Here is a 21,877-nt window from a genome sequence, read left to right as displayed (position 1 = left end):
TTAAACATTGAAAAATCAACTGAAATTGATGTGATAAAATCATTAAAAGAAAACTGGATATAGGTTACTGTAGGTCAAAACTATGTTTTCAGAGTAGTTTAATATATGGAAACATAATATTTATTAGTTGTGTAGCCTTGAGAAAATTTTCTTTGTGAGTCTCTCTTTTATTATTTGTAAACAAAAGTTATACTATCTACATAATTGATATGTAGCAGTTAATGAAAGAATTGAGTGTGTAAAGTCACTGGAATATTTCTTAGGTCACAAAGTCACTCAATAGAAGTGAACTTTAAAATTCTCACCCCTTTCTATATCCACATCCATGTGACTTTGCAGATCTGTCTTTGACTTTGAGTGTGACCATGTGAGTTGCTTCATCCCACAGCGATTTCCATAAAAGACATAAAATGCGCATGTGCAGTTGGGCTTGCCACCACCATAAGGGGAGCTGCCACTGCCTTCTCAGCCTATTTAATAATATTTATTTTTAAAAAGCACCATACGAATTTATATTTAAAGTTTAGTTATAGTTGTATATACTTGTAAAAAATGGAAAATCAAACTTTATATTATTAAATATATGAATTTTTGAGGATTAATTTAATAAAATATGTATAAGCATACACTGAAAACTATAAATTAGTTCCAAAGGAAATAAAAGATCATATAAATAACTGGGAGATATACCATGTACTTGAATTAAAAGACTCAGTATTGTCAAGATATTATTTTCTACAGATTCAGGGTAATGACAATCAAATCTGCAAAGTCATTTCATAGAATTTGGCAAACTGATGTAAAATAATTATAGAAATGCCAGGAACCTGAAATAGCCATAATATTTCTGGGGTCGAGAGAGATCAAAATTAAAGAAAACTAACTCCCAGATTGCAGATTTACCGTAGAAATACATTAATTTAGATTATATGAATTGGAATACGGACAAACATGCTGATCAATGAAATACCATAGATATAAATTCACAAATACAGTAAATTAATTTTGACAAGCTAGGATATGTCAATGGAGAAACGAAACTGCAAAACCTTGATGTGTATTTGAAAGTAAATAATCATAATAATTTTGCATACAAAGAAATTAACTTGAAATGGATCATAGGACAGAAGAAAATGTGTGACATTGCAGAAGCTAAGATTTCCTAAATGGGGCGGGGGGAGAAACTACAAATAATGAAGAAAACATTATGAATTGGGCTTCATCAAAAGGAAAACTTTCCTGTTTTTGAAAAGAGTTTGTGAAGAAAATGAACAGCAAACAGACTACAAGAAAATTGTCTGTGTAGTACATATATTACACACAGAAAATACATAGATTGTATAAAGAATATGTAAAGCAAATGGCTACAACTCAAAAAGAAGACAATTTTAAAAGATGTAAGTAATTTGAACACTTTTACAAAACAGATATACAAAAGACCAAGAAATACTTTAGAAATACTCACCATCATTAATTACCATGAAAATTCATTTAAAACCAAAATGACATACCATTACACATCCTTTACAATGACTAAAATTAAAAATAATATCAGTACCAAGTATTGTTAAAGGGCAGCTAGAATTCTCATATATCAATGATGAGACTATAAAATATGTTTAACTTTGGAAAACATATTATAAAGCTCAACATTTATTTATTAGAATAGAAGTATCCACTCAGGTATTTGCACAGAAAAAATACAAATATGTGTTTAGAAAATAACTTAAATAAGAGTGTTCATAACAACTTTATTTACAATAGCCCTAAACTGGAAACAATTTAAATCTCTATAATAACTGAAAATAAACAAATGTGGTCTAAAACGGATAATGGAATACTATGAAAGAATAAAAATGAATATCAACAGAATTACATAACAGTATAGATGAATCTCAAATAATCACGCATAGTGAAATGTGTCAGATACAGAAAAGTATATCTGAATGTGTGCCCTCATACAAGTTTAAAAACCAGCAATACTAAATGTAAAGTGATAGGAAGAGGATATGTGGTCATGAGAGGCCTTGTCAGGGCTGGGTTTTCTGCAAAAAACTGTAACGGGAACTTGGGGATTAAAAATGTGTATACCCAATGTATCTAATCACATATAAATTGCACCTCAATAAATACTATTTACAAAAAAATAACACTAATATGTACTTTGCTTTGTGAAAAAAAGGTTCTCCTGAGCCACAGGAGAAAGAATTTGAGGGAAGATAAGATAATCAAATACACTTGTGTAGATAATTTCTTAAGGGATGGTGCTTAAAATTTCCCAAGTGGTATTATAGACTATAATAGCAACATTCTATAGAATTTTAAAAAGGAAATCAGTATTTGGCCAGTAGTTCATTGCAGTTAATAGTTTTAGGAGAATGGTAATTAATTATTCACTCATGCCATTTCAGTATTCTCAGTACATGGTAGAAGTCAAGTTTCCCTACCTTTAGACTATCACATTGACCATGTTTAATGAAGCCAAAAAGAGGATATAACATTGCCATGTGTGACATAAATAGACTGATTTAGTCATTTTTATTTTGTTTCCCACCATTGTGAGTCAGCAGGTATTTAAAATATTTAATGGGAAACTTTCAACTATATAGTTCCATAAGAAAGCTTAGCACAAATGAAAACATTGATAGATGCCTTAAAAAAACCCATGAGTAGAAGTTTCTCTTTTCACTTCTTTGGGGGGAAAAGCTATAGCCAGAGACAAGATTGTTGTTAAATGTACAAAGGGATTATCACAAAGAAATGTGAAAAGAAATCATTTAAACTTCAACAGAAGAATCAAATTTTTAAAAAATTTATTATAGAAGAGTTCTTGAAAAAATAAGGATTGTTTTAGAATTTAAATAAAATCTATTTTAATATCTAAAGGGTAAGTAAATAATCAAAAAATAAATATATTATGAATTAGCCCTGGCTGATGTGGCTCAGTGGATTGAGTGCTGGCTGCTTGTGAACCAAAGGGTCACTGGTTTGATTCCCAGTCAGAACACATGCCTGGGTTGGGGGCCAGGTCCCCAATTTGGGTCATGTGAGAAGCAACCACACATTGATGTTTCTCTCCCTCTCTTTCATCCTCCTTTGCCCTCTTTCTAGAAATAAATAAACAATATTTTATGACTCATAAATTTCAACAGGTCAACCTAATGAAGTAAATTAATAACAGAGTTTGTGGAAAGTTAGAACAAATGTTGGAATTTAGATAAGTTCTTTCTGATATCTTTAAGGAAAATAGATCTCAAGAAACTAAGATAATTTAGCTTTACTTTAGCTTTGAGGAAAAGATCTGACTAAAATCTCTTAATATATGCTCAAAGAAAATTCAATAACCCATAATATTTCTCTAAATAGATTCTTAGAAGATAATATGGTCACTACACAGATGTTAAATTTATCATGGAAGTAACTTTCTTCAATTCCCAAGAATAAGATAGATTTCTGTGGCACACATAGAACCAGAGAGGAGTTTAATACCATAGAATTTGATAAATTGCTAGATCATGCCCAAAATTGCAATCAACTGAGTGTGCATACAATCAAGTAAGGCACACAGATTTGTTATTGAAAAGTTTTCATGAATTAGAAAAATTTTAAGTAGGGAGACATTATTGATAATTTTATGAGGGAAATTGGCATCAGAGTTTTTCTCTCCTTTTATATCAAGTTGTGCATAGAGTTGCTAATTAATCTGTCACTAGGTGTAACTAATGCTCATAACGGCTGTTAAATGCTGATTGCCTTCCAAGCCTCTCCTCAATGTCATGTCAAGCAAAATTACAGTGGCAATGTAGCAAAACTAATTAGGCCACACTGACCTTAGCAGTGGGCAGTTCTCATCGATCGCAGACCAAGCTTGTTAGAATTTTGAAAATTGAAAACAGAGTAGAAAAATATTTCTACTGCTACTAGCCCTTTCTAATCACCTGTTTGCTTCAAATGACATGAAATTAATGAATCCTCTTTCAAAGGAGACATTCAGAGAAGAAGTGAGAAATAAATTCGTTGATATGCATTTTTAATTACATGTCTGTCTTGGTCAGCTTGTGCTGCTGTAACAAAATAACAGATTGAGTGGCTTAAACAAAAACATTAATTTTTCAGTTCTGGAGGCTGGAATTCCCAAAATCAAGTTATTTATGCTAATGCCTTATGCTACCAGGTTTGGGGCAGAAGGCCCTCCTCCTGGTTTGTATGCAAATAGTCACGTTTTTGCTATATTCTCACAAGACAAAGAGAAAAATTTTCTTTTTCATGTCTGTTACTTTAAGATTGCTAATCCTATTCAGGAATGTCCTGCTCCATAACCTAATCACCCCCCAGGTTCCACATTCAAATATCATCAAATTGGGGATGGGAGTTTCAACATAAGAATTTTTGGGGGTACAAACATTCAGTCCACAGCAATGTCAATTCCCCATTTTAATGAGTGCTGTACTTGAAAAACATTTTACTCATTTAAATGGAATAATTTTAGTATACCTTTTTAAAAAGAGCAATAGAAATGACATAGGATCAATAAAATGACAGTCGCAATTTAAAATTTAAAATAGTTTGGAATTACATGCTTACTTCAACATTCAATATTCAATATTGAATATTCAGTGTTTCCTAAGGTTGCCTTTGAAGAGAGAGAAAAGTATAAGATTTTGATTCAGAACAGGTATTACCCTGTTTATGTATTGATAACAAAGAATTTCATTCATCACATCAGATTTTGAGAGACATTTAGGACCATTTTTTCACTTAGTCACATCTGGGCAGTGTTAGCACAGATATTTGTTTTCTAAAATGTGCTTTGCTTTACTGTCATATTATTAATAAAGCCAGATTCTGGAGTTCCTGTGTTACTCATTGACTTTCTGTCATAAGGTCAAATTTCTAATCAATTCATATTACACCCACTGGAGACTGTAAAGATATACAAATCCTGGCCAAAATACAAGAAATGAAAAGCCAAGAAATGTCTATCTATCCATTTATTTATCATCAGTAATGTTTAAATAGGTAAAGCTAAATATGCAACGAAACATGGAGAGACAACAGAATGGAAATTAGCAACAGAGAGTGAGAAACAACAGCATGCAATGTGCTTAGAAAGTTGGCAAATGATCATCCACAGGCCATATTTTTGTGGCCTAGTTTTGTGAGAGACAACGTATGTGGCCCACACAGCCTAAAATATATATTCCCTGGCCACTTATAGAAAATGTTTATTGACCCATAAAATAAAATTAAAAAGTCAGCCAAATTAGCCATTGTAACCCCAGAGAGAAAAAGTAAAATTACAGCAAAAAAAGCAATTTAAAAGAGTTAATAGCTATGTTTTGAAACAAATAAATATAAAGAATACCACATCTAGGAATAGTACATAAAAGAAGAGAGAAATGAAGAAGAGGGAAATTTTGTAATAAGATAAAGGACTGACTACCTTGGAGGGAGCAACATTTAGACAGACAGTTGATTTTGAAAACGTTCATTGTTGGGAGGAAATGTATTGACCCAGCAAAGAGCTTGGTTCCAACTGATCTTCACCAAAGAGGATGATAGTGAGGTGTGTTGTTCAGGTGAAAATAAAATCTCAGAAAGGGTAGAGGAAGCAATGACAGTAATACAAATATTTTTTAAAATGTAGCAAGGTCTAAATAAATATCATTTGTAATAAAAACATGTTTCTTGCTTAGGTAGCTGTATTACTATCAAATAATAAATGAACTATGGCACACAGTATTATTAGAAGTAGAGCTGTTGAACAGTAAGAAAAAGTCCAATTCATCAGGGAAATACAAAATTCTAAATTTGTATGTATTTAATAACATTTCCCAAAAATGATGAAGCAAAAACTGATAGAATTAAAAGAAAATCACACAAATCATTATGTTTAAAAAATTATTAATAACTAACAAAACAAAGAGACAGAAAATCAGGAAGTATAAAAACTGTTTTAAATATAAGATCAATAGAATTCATTTAATTAAAATACAAGAAAACAACACACTAAACAAATTCAGTATACCCATTCTTTTCAAATGCTCATTTGAAATTAAACATTTACCAACTTTCAGCATATAGCAGTATGTGGGCTTTAAAAGGAATCTCAAGAAATGTCAAAGGCTTCAACTCATGGTTTCTGACAAAAGTGAAATTAAGATAGATGTATGAAGTTTGTTTGGAAAAGGTCAAGCCACTGTTAATATAATGATAATGGTTTGCGTGACATCAATGTAACCTGGAAGCCCAAGAGAGTGGAACACACATGCATGAACAATGATGACTTTAGTCATCATTGATGACTAGAACTAGTCAGTGTGGGCAGTAAACACCATTGAGTGAGTATGTGTACTATGTGGCTGTTCATTCAAAATGACTGAGCAATTTGATTTATGGAAAAAGGCCAAAGATCTGTTAACATTACCGGTAGGGGAAGATGGTGGTGAGGTAGGTAGAAGCTGAACCCACTTGTTCATGTACCCAACCGGGACACTGAGTAGATCTTCCTAGGAATAGAGTGAACAGCCAAAAGAAGTCCAGCTGACATGAAGTTTGGAAGCCAAAGGTTATAGAGGATCTTAAAAAACATGATTATATATTTCTAATCATATTGTTGTTATTCCAAATCCCATACAGCACCCTACCCTGGTCTTAATCTATTTTGCCATCTTCCTGAGCTTAATTACAGTTGTAGTTAACTTTATACTCTCAGATACTATGTCAAATTTCTATCCTTTACTCTCACTATATCTTACCATCTAAACTCACATAAGCACTCTGCTTTCTAAAGTCAGCTCACATTCTTTTTCCCTTCAAATAAGAGCTTTATCTTTTTTTCACCTTTTATAAAAAGTGGCACATAGGGTGAAATATCACGGTTATTGCTGTACTTCTCCAAAGAATCTCCTATCTGTTTTCTACTTGTTAGTACTTTAAATCCCATAGAATACCCTCCCACTTTCTTACTCCATTTCACATTCGTCCTGCTGCTGATCATGTACAAGACAAGATGGGAGTTGTGAGCACCAGTAAACCTGCTGGAGGAGAGAACCCATCAATAAAGGAGTCACCAATAGGTAAAGCCCCAGTACAACAAGAAAACTCACACACAAAGAAGAAAGGGCAAGTCTAGAACATTCAGACAAAAAGATCAAAGAGTCTCACAGAATTCCTACCACAGAAATTCACCCTACAAAGACAGCTGGCAAAGCAGAGCATTGGGAATCACAGAAACAAACAAAAAGAGTCACCTAAAATGGGGAGACAAAGAAAGAATTCACAATAATAAGGAATGGAGGACTCCCCAGTAAAAGAGCTAAATGAAATCGGGCAAGCAAACTATTAGATAAAGAATTCAAAAGAATGGTTATAAGGATGATCAAAGAACTCACAGGCAACTACAAGGAACTGAGTGGTAACTATTACAGTATGAACAAGGAAATAGAAATTATAAACAAGAACTAGGAGGAAATGAAGGATAAAATTTCTGAAATTTAAAAAAAAAATACACTAGGAGGAATTAAAAGCAGGGGATGAAGCAGAGGACCCAGTTAGCCAGCTTGGAGACAAGGTAGAAAAAAATACCCAGGTAGAGAAACTGCACAAAAAAAAGACTGAAAAAATATGAAGATAGCTTAAGGGAATTACGAAACAACATGCAACGCAACAACGTTCAAATCATAGGAATACCAAAATGAGAAGAAAAAGAACAAGGGATAGAAAACCTGTTTGAAAAAATAGTGACAGAAAGTTTTCCAAACCTGGAGAGGGGGAAAGCCATGCAAGCTCATGAAGCACAGAGGGTTCTAATCAAGATGAACCAAAGAGGCCCACTCCAAGACACATCATAATTAAAATGCCAGTTTTAAAGACAAAGAAAGAATCATAAAAGCAGCAAGGGAGAAACAAGAAGTACTATACAAGGGAGCTCCTATAAGACTAACAGCTGATTTCTCAACAGAAACACTACAGGCCAGGAAAGAATGGCAAGAAATATTCCAAGTAATGAAAAGCAAAGGCCTGCAGCCAAGACTACTTTACCTAGTGAGGCCCTCAATTAAAATGGGAGGAGAAATAAGGAGTTTCCCAGACAAAAGAAGGCTGAAAGAATATGCCTTCACCAAACCACCATTGCAAAGGGGGTGTGGCGAGGGGAAAATGGAGACAACCATACTTGAACAGCAATAAAAAAAAGAGTATAAAAAAGATAAACAAACAAACAAAAATAACTGAGTAGAGCAACAAATCTGCATCAAATTTTGTGTTGTTTGAACATTCCTTTGTGGAAACTATTTGGATGATTCCAAAGGCACCAGCCATGGGGAGCTGGTGATTGACAGCTTCATCACACAATGAGTTTGCTCATTCATAATGTCTCATAGAGAGTTGTTTTTTTAGAAATATCAAATCACTCAGGTTACTCACCCCCCTTAGATCCCAGATTTGACTCCCTGTGACTTCTGGCTTTTCCCAAAGCAAAAATCATCTTTGAAAGAAAAGAGATTTCAGACTGTTGATGAGATTCAAGAAAATATAATGGGACAGCTGATGGTGAATGAGAGAATGGTGTGAAGTCACAAGGTGCATGCTTTGAAGGGGACTAGGGCTTCATTGTTTTATGTACAATGTTTCTTATACCTTGTATCTTCTTCAATAAATGTCCCTATTTTTCATAGTCCATGGCTGAACACTTCCTGTGGTATAGCAAGCAGAAAATCCACTAAAGTTTAAATAATAAATAGAGAAATACCTCATGTATCACGGAAGAATTCACTAAAAATGAAAGGATTTTCAAAGCAATAAATAAAAATGAGTAGAATGTAACTTATGCTGTGTGTAGAGGGATATTTATACCTTTAAATTAATATCTCAGAACTGAAAGATGTCCTGAAAAGCAATTATCAGGCATTATCTCAAGAAAAGAAGAGAAAGAACACAGCAAACTTAACACAAATATAGTTTTAAAAAGCATACAAGAAAAAATAAGTGAATTTAATAAAATCAAATAATAAAATGCTCAATAAAAAGGCTTAACAATATCAAAGATTTTTTAAAGTAATGAAATTGATAAATTCTTTTGGATTTGATCATGAAAACTGAAATGTTTAATAGACTTTGAAAATATGTTCATACTACATTACAAATGACTTCATGACATTATATTAGAAAATGTAGATAAAATGCAAAAATCCTCAGGAAAACATCAAAACTGATACAGAAATAAAAACTCAAAATAATTTATATTTATTAAATAATGTTAGTCTATAACCAAAATTCTTCCAACACACAAAAAACTATAGTTTCAATGGTTTAATCTTACAAGTATTATTTAAGAATAAATAATATCACACTAAAGAAACCCTACTTTTTTCACAGCAGAGAAACAAAACACATCCCAATCATATTTAATGATGAGATATTGAACATTTTCCTTCTGATGTTGGTTACATGACAAAAATGCTTGATAATATCATGCCAATGAAAATGGTATGTGGAAGCTTCTAGATAATACAATAAAGCAAGTGAAAATACTATGAGAAACTTGGGAAAAAGAGAAAAAAGTTATCTTTATTTTTTAAGTATATTTTATTGATTATGCTATTACAGTTGTTCCATTTTTCTACTTTATTCCCCTCCTCCCTGCACGTTCCCTCCCAACAGCATTCCCCACTTAGTTAATGTCCATGGGTTGTACATATATGTTCCTTGGCATCTACATTTCCCATACTATTCTTAATCTCCCCTGTCTATTTTGTACCTACTATTTATGCTTATTCCCTGTACCTTCCCCCCACTATCCTCTCACCCCTCCCCACTGATAACCCTTTTTTATCTCCATTTTTGTGATTCTGTTCCTGTTCTAGTTGTTTGCTTAGTTTTTTTTTTTTTTTTGTCTTTTAGGGTTCAGTTGTTGATAATTGTGTTTGTTGTCATTTTACTACTCATAGTTTTGATTGTTTTCTTTTTCTTAGATAGATCCATTTAAAATTTCATATAATAAGGGCTTGATGATGATGAACTGCCTGAATTTGACCTTATTTGAGAAGCACTTTATCTGCCCTTCCATTATAAATGATAGCTTTGCTGGATGGAGTAACCTTGGTTATAGGCCCTTGCTTTTCACGACTTTGAGTACTTCTTTTCAGCCCCTTTTTGCCAGCAAGATTTCTTTTGAAAAAATCAGCTGATAGTCTTATGGGAATTCCTTTGTAGGTAACTCTCTCCTTTTCTCTTGCTGCTTTTAAGATTCTCTCCTTATCTTTAATCTTAGGTAATGTAATTATGATGTGCCTTGGTGTGATATTCAGATAACATAATTATCTAGAATCATTTGATAAGTTTCAGAATTCATAAGTAATTTGAACAAAGTTGCTAGATACTACATCAAAAACATTATTTCTTAGTATCAAAAATATAAGTAAATAAAAATAGTATTGAATAATACTCAATATTGTAAATATAAATTTTCCCAAATTGTGATGTGGTTTCAATTAACTTTAAATTAAAAAAAAACCTTAAATATCATGTTTGTGTTGTTTTGTTTATGTGCAGTGAGAGTGCAGAGCTTAATGATGTAATTGTAAAATTTATTTGTCAGTGCAGCCAGTCAAGAATAGCTAAGACTCATGAAGAAAAAAGGAGCTTTCCTCTAAGGAACAGAAATTTATTATAAAGCTGCAGTAACTAAGATATTGTGGTTTCAGACTAAAATTGAACTATAGAAGTAAATTAAGAGATAGAATGTCAAAAATTCACCCACTTACATATGGAGGCTTGCTTTATAGTAAATGTATAAAGGACAATGATTTCAATAAAAAGTGATTGCTTAGTAAATTAAATATCAGTATAGAGAAGGATACAAGTCTCCAGCTTCAGATTTCACACATCCATCAATCCCTAGTGAACTCTATACCTAATATGCAGAAAATTTTAATTAAGTTTTAGAAGGCTACACAGGAACTATTTGTATGACTTTGAATAAGGAAGTGGATTCTGAAAATGAATGCAAGAGCACTGACCATAAGAGAAAGACTTAACTGACCAAAATCACCACCAATACAATGAAAATGTTAGCTACTCACTGGGAGAAGATAAGTACAATAAATGTAACAATGTGCTCACATTTAAAATAATATAAAAGAACTATGAATTAATTAAAAATATTAAAAACTGGATACAAATATCTGCAATGGAATTATAAACAGAGAGGATATTCAAAGGTTGCATAGACCTTTGAAAAAGGAAACTAACATTTTAGTAATCAGAACATGTGAACTCCTCCACTGATATGGATAAAATGAAAATTATTAAAAATGTCATATATTGTCCTGGCTGGCATAACTCAGTGGATTGAGTGCGGGCTGCGAACCAAAGTGTTGCAGGTTTGATTCCCAGCCAGGGTACATGCCTGGGTTGCAGGCCATAACCCCCAGCAACCACACATTGATGTTTCTCTCTCTATCTCTATCTCCCTCCCTTCCTTCACTAAAAATAAAATAAATAAAATCTTAAAAAAAAAGTCACATATTGACAGGGGTATGGATTTCACAAGTTCTGCAATTGTAGTTTGGTTAAACAATTTTACAAAACCCTCTCATTAACTATAAAGTGGAATATATGTTGACTTTCTGACCCAGCAATTCTATTATTCATAGGTATGTATGCAACAGAAATGCATGCACCAAGTGACATGTTGAAGAAAGTTCATGGAAGCTTTATTCACAGCAGCAGCAGCTCAAATCTTCATCAGAAGAGATAAATAAGAACACCGCTAAAAATTAAAATTAGTGAATTATAGCTACATGCAATAATATGAATGACACTCTTAAACCTTTCATTGAAGTCAAACACAAAGACTACTGTTTTTTATAGCATTCAAATTAGAAAGCAACAAAACTAGATAACAGGGTTTTAAATTAAGATAGTGTAGGGTAGTGGTTACCTTCAGGAAGGAAGGGAGAGCATAATGACTGAGATGTAGCAAGAGGGGGCATCTATAATATTGCTTACATAGGCTTCACTTTATGATAAATAAATTAGCTGCACAATTATCCTTTTGTACTTTATGTGTACAAACTACAGTTTGTTTGTTTTTTATAAATTACTTTATTTATTTAATGTTTAAAAAATAATGGGACAGTTAGAAAGGTTAGTGAGTAAAACATAGAAGATATTTCTTTTCTCTGTTTCCTTTGGTGAATGTATTACACTTGACCAAAAAAGAAATAAAATTCACTAGCATCTACAACAGATACCAAAAATATTTACACAATGGAATACAATACAACAGGAAAAAAGAAGGAGCACCTACCCTTTGAGACAGCATGGAAGAAAGTGGAGAGCATTATGCTAAGTGAAATAAGTCAGGCAGTGAAGGACAAATACCATATGATCTCACCTATAAGTGGAACCTAATCAACAAAACAAACAAACAAGCAAAATATAACCAGAGACATTGAAATAAAGAAGAAATAGACAGTAACCCCAGGGAAGGTGGAGGGGATAATGGGGGAAAAGGAGAAGGGTTGTCAAAGAACATGTATAAAGGACACATAGACAAAGCCAAAGGGATTGGAGGTTGGGATGGGTGGGGCAGGGGATAGTGGTGGGGGGAAAATGGAGACAATTGTACTTGAGCAACAATGCAAAAATTAAAAAAAAGAATATCACACTTTTAAGGATGTCAATAAGGATATAGAGAAATTAAGACTTTTTTATATTACATCAAGAACTGTAAAGTGATACAACTACTTAAGGAAAGTTAAATTACATATATACTCTTATAGTAATTTTATTTCTAGGTTTTTACCTAAGACATATGAATAATAGGCCAACCCAAAAAATAAATAAAGTGTTTAAAAAGGCTCATAGAAACTTTATTCAAAATAGTCCAAACTGGTAACAGCTCTAATATCCTTAAACAGATGAAAGGACAAACAATGGAATGCAACATAACAACAAATGTAAACAAACTACTGATACACACAATAGCACAGATAAATCTCAGAGCAGTATCCTGAGAAAATAGAGCCAACACAAAGGAATACACACAGTATGAATCTATATAAAGTTCTAGAATAGGCAAAAATAGCTATGTTGATAAGAATCAGAAGAGTATTTGCCTCATAGGGTGAAAACTGAGTGGAATGAGGAAACTTTCTGGAGTAAATGAAAATATTCTAGGGTACTAGTTATATATAGATCAACATTTTCAGAACTCAGTGAATTTGTCCTTTTACTATACAAATTGTATGTAAACTTAGAACAAGATTTTGAAATATTTAGAAGAGCTGACCCACTCTCCTATTCCCAGTTTTGAAAATTGGCAACTGATATATAAATAAGAGAATACAGGGTCTAAACAAATCTGTAACTGAAGTCTAAATCATAATTCTAGTTTTTTAATTTTATGATATATAGCAGAAATGGAATATAGAGTAAGATGTTTCAAGCCATTAATAATTCAATACTGAAAAAAACTAACATAGGAGGGATGTAATTGTGATTACGAGGTATAATGACAAGAAAAGTCATTGAATAATAAGCTTATTACAATAATGCTAAAATAATATTTACATTCAAAATGTAAAATATTAAAAGAACATAATATTGTGCATTATTAAAAACATTTGAAAGGGAGATTCATTATTTTATTTTATTGTATTGTTTTTATTTTATTTTATTTTATTTATCCTCTCCCAAGGGCATTTTTTCATAGCTTTAGAGAGAGGAAGAGAGAGAGAAAGGGAGATAGAGCGGGAAACATCAATGTGAGAGAGCAACTTCAATTGGTTGCCTTCTTATGCACACCCTGATGAGACATCAAACTCAACGTGGGTATGTGCCTTAAAAGGTCAAACCCATGACCTTTCAAGGTCTGAAACAGCACTCCAAGCAACTGAGCCACATTGATAAGAAATCACATTTTATTTAAAAATAAATAAGATGACAGTCCAATAGCAGTAGATAAAATGATCATGGCTTAAATTTACAAGTGAAAAACAGAATGACCAAAGACAGTAAATTAGAACTCATCAATAGTTTGAAAAATTCCCAATAACTTGTGACTTATAATGGAGTCTGAAAATGCCATAAAAATACAAAAGAATAAGTAGAAGATAATAGCCAGACTAATTTATAAATTTAACAAAAATTAAATATGTACAGCAATAATTTGTGCAAGCCAAAGTTGTGTATAATTATTTGTGAAAATCAGGTATCTCATAAAAATATGATGTTTAATGTTAACAAGCATGAATGTTTCAATTATTCCAATAAAATCATAAATACAAAAGTAATAAATATCCAAAGATAAACGTTAGGAAAAAATTAAAAGGAAGATTTAATCCCAGTTTTAATTTGCAAATGTTAGATATTACATAAGGACCTAAATGAAAATGCATTGTATTTGGTTAGATATTTATCAAATGTTTTATCCTAAACTTTGTATCACTTTTTAAAAGCCATGATTCTTTTCCCTCAATTAATTTTTATAACAGACCTCAAAAATGCATGATAAAAAACAAGCTCTAAAAAAATTAATTTTCTGGAAAAGTATTTGAAAATATATAATGAGAATTCCAAAACCATAGCTTCAAAGGCATTACTTAAACAGTGAAAACTGACTGTAAGAAAACTGAATAAAAACTTAAAGAAAGGGGCAATGGGCAAAATGGATTATATACTACAGCACCATACACCAGATAAGATCAAGCACTTGTTAGATCTGTATAAAAGGGCTCCTAAAATATAAGGAGCACAGTTAGCTATGTGAAGCAATATTGAATTTCTTAGCATTGAAGTCAGAAGAAATCACAAAAATCAAAATTGACAAATTTAAACATATACTTTTCAAATTTTGGTCTTGTAAAAGTAAAAATAGAAAGATAATAATTAACATGTAATTGTTCAAATATTTGTCAGAAAAAAAGTGTTTTAATACAAGTATATGAAAGGTTATGTAGAACTTCTATAAAAGAAATAAAATTAGTACAGTAAATCTTTATGCCAATACTGTCTTTTGCAAGTTATCAAAGAATTGCAAATAAGAGCACCTGGAATAGGCCACATTATAACAAGCAAAACTTAACAGTCACACTGAATGGACATAGTTGTCATGAAACTGGCATCTTCAATCAGAGCTGATAGCATTACAATTTCATGCAGATCTTTTGGAAATAATTATGATAATTTATAGCAAAATCTTATATTGTACATTCTTTTTTAAATCATTGTGATTATAGTACTTGACACTAAGGAAATAATTCAATAAAATTTCAAACAGTATGCATGAACATATTTATTCCATTATTATTAGCAACACTTTAAAAAAAAGTCTAACATTTGAGAGCAAATTAAATAGAGCTTTGTGCATTGAAATGGTAAGACTGTCCACAGCCATTAAAAGACTAATTATAACTGCTATTCATAATAATTATGAGCAAAATTTTAAGGACAAGAAGAAATATTTAGTGTATCTATACTATGCTTGTGATGATATAAAGAAGTATTATGTATATAGGAGAGAATGAAGACAAATGAAAATAATGATATAAGTATGGCTGAGGTTTTAAAGTTGTTATTCTTTAAGAATTCTTCTTTAACACTATAATGTCTATTTATAAGAAAAATTAATGAGCCAATTTTTATTATTCTATATTACTTCAGACTTACAAAGTGCATAACAATGCATAGGATGTAAAGCATTAAAATAGAGAACATCATTGACCTTCTGCTATGGAAGAATATACTGACCTTCAAGATCAGGGGGAAGACAGAAAAGAAAACTGTTATGCATTATTCAAGTAACTTTGCTAATATCTGCCAAAGAAAGGAGATAGGAAACAGGCAGAGTCCTCACTGACCTTCCAGGTACCTTCGACACTGTATAACTTTGAGATCTCAAATAAAAACTGCAGTCTATTGTACCTGACAGCAAGCTTTGCACTTTCATTATGCATATAATATCTAATGGATCTTTTGAAATCATTACCTGTCAAGAGGGTAAAAGAAAGGCAGAGAAAAAAACCTTGAAGAATAGAGTTTGTCAAGTCAAAGTAAATGGCAATATACTTTAATAAGCAATAAGCTCCACATTATCTCTCGGTGGCCTATACACTCAGTGGACTGTGCTATTGTATAGTATATATTGAATTGCAGAATAACTTTTCAGTGGCCCATAATACCCTTCCAGGATATTTCTCAGTTTATATGTAGTCCAAAAAAACAAAACAAAACAAACAAAAAACCCTGTGCATTGTTCCCTAAGAAACATACAATTCAGAAGACAGATTTTTGAGCAACCAAAATTTTAAGATGTATTACATATCTTAATACATGATTTTTTATTATTTTTATAGACAGTTTCTCATATTTATAGTAACATTAGGAGTAATCTCATTTTTCATAGTTTAACATTCAGTATCTAAATAATGTATGCATAGCAATAATATAGCCACAGAATAGATATCAAAAATTCAAATTTTATTTGCTAATGATGAGGGGAAAATATTTTTCAGGTAAATGGCTTTTAGAAGTGCCTGCCAGAAAAATGATGGAAACTTTTCATAAACTACCTTGGATTTAAAAACATGGAAGATAATCATTCCATATTCTTCCAAACACCCCTTGCATCACAACTTGGTAGCAGAGTGGTTGACATATAAACATATGAGTGGAAGTCAAATCACTCAGATTCCAGTTTTCTGTTCTAATTAAAATACTTGCTATCTTCTAAGTCTTTGGATCTTGATTTTCTTATTAGATAAAAAGGAGGAAACCTCAATATGTAAGATGGTCTACAAAGTTACTGCCAACATTAGGACCCCAACATTATTTCTGCTCGGAAATAAGTGAAAAAATCCCCTCTTTTTCTTTATTCTTTTTTTTAAATTTTATTTTAATCATTGTTCAAATACAGTTTTCTGCCTTTTACTTCCATTCCAGCCCACCCACCCATCCCCCCCACTTCCCTCCCATTACCACCCTCCCCCTAGTTTTTGTCCATGTGTCCTTTAAATTTGTTCCTGTAAACCCTTCCCATTCTCCCCTGAAATTCCCTCTTCTCTCCCCTCTGGTCACTGTCAGTCTGTCCTCTATTTCAGTGTCTTTGACTATATTTTGCTTGTTTCTTTGTTTTGTTGTTTAGGTTCCTGTTAAAGGTGAGATCATATGGTATTTATTTGTCTTTCACTGCCTGGCTTATTCCAGCTCCATCCATGCTGTTGCGAAGCGTAGGAGCTCCTTCTTTCTTTCTGCTGCATAGAATTCCATTGTGTAAATGTACCATAATTTTTTAATCCATTCATTTACTGATGGGTATCTAGGTTGCTTCCAGCACTTGGCTGTTGTAAATTGTGCTGCTATGAACATCGGAGTGCAAAGGTTCTTCTGTATCGGTGTTTTAGGGTTTTTAGGGTATAGTCCAAGCAGTGGAATTGCTGAGTCAAAAAGTAGATCCATTTTTAGTTTTCTGAGGGAGTTGCATACTATTTTCCATAGTGGTTGTAAAATCCCCTCTTTTTCAGTGGTGCTTATGAAAAGAAGCAAAATCAATGCCTTCACAGCTACTTTGACATGTTTAATCAGTTTGATAGATTGTTGAAGTCATAAAATTAACAAAATTTTAATGATATGTATTACAGGAAAACAGTCTCTCTCCTCCACACACTACACAGTCCAATGTGAAAATTGCCCTTGCTGTTAGTATGCAATGGGCCTAAACGAAAAAGGATGCAATTCACTACAGAATTTTTCTTTAATCTTAAAGGAGAATGAGAGTGACTTTCAGAGCTGCACTGGGGTTGGTTATGCAGTCTAGCGGGACACTGTAAATTTCAGAGCATATAGTAGGTTAGTTGACCTCTTTTTTGCTGAACATTTTATAGCTAAAGGCAGTATTTTACTGGTACATTCAGCAGTACTTCTCAAGGTTCTAAACATAGCATACTGGTAGGAGAGAAAAGGAAATCTAATATTAATTAAAACTCTAGTGAATTTTATTTTATAAAAAATGTTTTACTGAGATACCTTAAAGATTTAGACTCAGGACACAAGATTTTATTTTTAGACTTCAAAGAAGAATTTGAGAACACAGGTTTTACTTAAAAGGGAAATATTTTATAGTTCATTGGATTCAGGTGACAATTTTAGGTGCCCCAAATGTCCTACAATTTATTCTGGCAGTTATTTTCAACTGAATACCAACACTCTAATAACTCCTACAATTGTGCATCTGTATTTTAAACTTTCTCCTATCCTAAAAGTAAATAGATATCCAAATGTCATTTGTAAAATATTGTATTCTTAGGCCTATCTTTTAGGTATGGGCATTTGTTAAATATGAGGTCTGTCTGGAAAAGGTCCAGCCTTGTTAATATAACAAGGATGATTTGCATCAGTGTAACCTGGCAGCTGAGGAGACTGAACTGGACTGTGCATGCATGAACAATGATGACTTCACTGTATTAGTCAGTGGGGGTGGTAAATGCTGTTAAGTGAGCATGTGTACTGTGTGGCTGTCTCATTGCAAACTGAGCGAATACAGCAATGAATCTGCATCAAATTTTGTGTTAAGCTTGAACATTTCTGACACAGATCCTGGCTCCTCAGGTCTGAAGTGTTATGGATGAGATGAGACAAATTCACACAGACTACTGAGTCCTGTGGAGGAAAAGGGATGGCACGGCTCCTCTCTCAAGGGGAAAGTGCCTTGGAGCACCTCAGCCACTCTCTCAAGAGGAGAGAACCTTGACTCTTGCCTTGACAAGGTTTTATTGGGTTCAATTTGCACAGGAATACAGGGTCTATACTTAAAGCTTATCAATCATTGTCAGGCAGAAATGACTAAATAATAGATAACATTCAAAGAACTCTGAGGGCTTATTCTGAGTCAGGGTCAGATAGTTAAAGGGCAATAAAACTTTGAGGAACAAACTCACTTCCTGCTTGGACCCTTATCATTTAAATTGAGGGTATTAGCAAGGTAGGTTTCATAGTATTTTATTCATTCCTTCTTAAGCCTGACTGCCCTAGGAAACCCATACTTTCCAGCACAGGGCTGCACCCACCTCCAGCATTTTTTCAGGCTTAAGGCTTTTTTTTCAGGCTTAAGTCAGGCAGGGGAGGTGAGGCAGCCAAGAGATTAGGAGAGGTCTTGCAGACAGAATGAGGACTCAGGCCATGTCAAAGCTGAGGGGTGAGTGTCCATCACCCCCTTTTTCTATAGCCCCCCTAATTCTTTCCCTGAGGGCCCCTCTGAGATTATGCCTGTCTTAGGTTGTCTCTTTTTGAGGAATCTTACCCATCATTGGCTAACCAGTCATCTACCTGGGGCCAAACAAGGTGAAGAGAAAGGGGGCAGAGGTCATGCCCCTGCAACAAGATAAGTTTTGTCTCTTAAGTGGCTTACAGTCCCAAGGTCATTTACTCAGCCTTAGCTACAGGGGACTACAGCTTCTGAAATCAGACTGGGCAGTTCCCAACAATTTCTCCATGGGAACTATTTGTATGAATCAGAAGGTTGCAGCTTTGGGAAACTGATTGGCAGCTTCATAACAACAATTTGCCTGCATATGCATCATGTCATAATTTCCTTGGCAAAACATCAAATCACCCACATGACTCAGACCCCTATGGACCAGATTTGTTACCCCTCAACTTCTGTTGTTTCCCAAAATTAAAGTTAACTATGAACAGGAAAGGATTTCAGGCTGTTGGTGAAATTCAGGAAAATATAACGGGGCAGCTGATGATGACTGGGAGAACAGTGTGAGGTCCCAAGATGCCTACTTTGTAAGGAACTGAGACACCATTGTCCTATGCACAATGTTTCTTGTATCTTCTTCAATAAATTTCTGTTATTTTTCATAGCATGTGGCTGAATACTTTCTGGGCAGATTACATAGGATTTAAAGTTGATAATGTAACTTTCAGTTAAAGAGATATTTGACTGGATTTTGTGAATATTTGTCTATGCTCCTCTTTCTTTTTGTTGGGAGAGTCCCAGCTCTGCTTGGAGATCTCCAAAACATTACCATTTTTGCATATTAGTTCCCTTATGATTTCAATACAAATTCAGCACATTTCACTTTAATTTTTTATTAATCCACCTAATATTTATTATCCAACAAATTCAGTAACTATGTAGCACTTAAAAAAACTAGAATTACCATTTCATGGATTGTCTTTTTATTTTGTTGATAGTCTCCTTTGCTGTACAAAACCTTTTTAGTTTGATGTAGTCCCACAATGAGATAGCACCTCATACCTGTCAGAATGGCTATTATCAATAAACCAACAAACAGCAAGTGCTGGTGAGAATGTCAAAAAAAGGGAAACTTTTTGTACTGTTAGTGGGAATGCAGACTGGTGCAGCTACTGTGGAAACACTATGGGGATATTTCAAAAAATTAAAAATGGATCTGTTTTTAACCTAGCAATCCTACTATTGGGAATAAATTCAAAGAAACTCAAAATACTATTTTTTAAAAATGTAAGCATATCTGTGTTCATTGCAGTATTATTTACAATTGCCAAGATATGGAAGTAGCCTAAGTGCCCATCAATAGATGAGTGGATAAAACAACTATAGGACATTTCTATGGAATACTATTTGTCTGTAAAAAAAAATAAAAAGAAGAAAATTGTACCCTTTGTGACAGCATGGGAGGACCTGGAGAACATTATGCTAAGTGGTAAATGAAATAACCCAGTCATAGATAGACAAATACCATATGATTTTGCTCATATGTGGAATCTAATGAACAAACTGAACTAGGATAAAAAATAGATACTGACTCATAGATAGGGAGCAGGATGACAGCTATTGTGGGGAAGGGAAAGTTATGGGGGTAAAAGAATGGATCAAAAAGGAAAAACGACTGATGGACATGGACAACGGTGTGGTAACTGCAGGGGGTGGGGAGGGTGCTATATGGAATTAAATGATGATGGAAAAAATACAATAAAAAAGGAAACCTGGACTGAGAAAGAATCTATCTAATAGGAAAGTACAAGCTGAATGTTCTTTTGCTATCTTTGTGTAAATACAACACAGAATGGAAAGGTAAATGAAAAAATATTTTATTCTGCATCATTAAACTATGGAAATAGTATAGAAATTGCCTATCAGTACTTTTATCTTACCAATATCTCTTAAATTCAAATCATCTCCATTTTTTGTTCCTTTTTTCTCACTTTGTCTGGACTATATACCAGGAAAGTGCTGCCTCTGTCATTAGATGGTGACTCACATGCAGTGTTATGTTCTGAGCTGACTCCTTACCTATTCTCAGCAAATGCTAAATAACTGCAAGCAATTCAATCAGAAAAATAAGCAGGAATTGTAAACACAATACACCCAAAACTGGATATGCTGTAATTTCCTGACATATAGACTTATCTTAAATATTGTCTAAATTTAAAAAGGAAAAAGAAATGTCTATTTATGGAGAGGTAAATAGATATATATGTCACAGGTGGGCACAGGTAACCAGGTTCTTAGTGATTGAGACAAAGAATTGAACCGAACACCCAGGATTTATAGAAGAGAACATGGGAGCAGGCCAGCTCCAAGCAGAGATTGACCTCATGGGCTGGAGGGACTCTATTCTTATAGGGAGGATCCTTTCTGGCTAGTTTTGGTGGGCTTTTACTGAGTATATACAAGCAGTTGCATTACTTTAAAGCTACTGTGCTTATGGTTTCTCATGATCCTCCCCGATTGGCCACCAGGGAAGAGGGTCCCACAATGCTACCGAATTGATCCCCATTTCCCCTGGGGTTCCCCCTGTACTAGGTTCACCTTTCCCTAAGCCAGAGAATTATAGCTCTCCATGCTAGAGATTGGTGAAAAGGAAAAGAGTTATTTATTCAA

This window comes from Phyllostomus discolor, chromosome 3 (assembly GCF_004126475.2).
Source record: "Phyllostomus discolor isolate MPI-MPIP mPhyDis1 chromosome 3, mPhyDis1.pri.v3, whole genome shotgun sequence".
Lineage (NCBI taxonomy): Eukaryota > Metazoa > Chordata > Mammalia > Chiroptera > Phyllostomidae > Phyllostomus > Phyllostomus discolor.
This window is presented reverse-complemented; position numbering follows the sequence as displayed.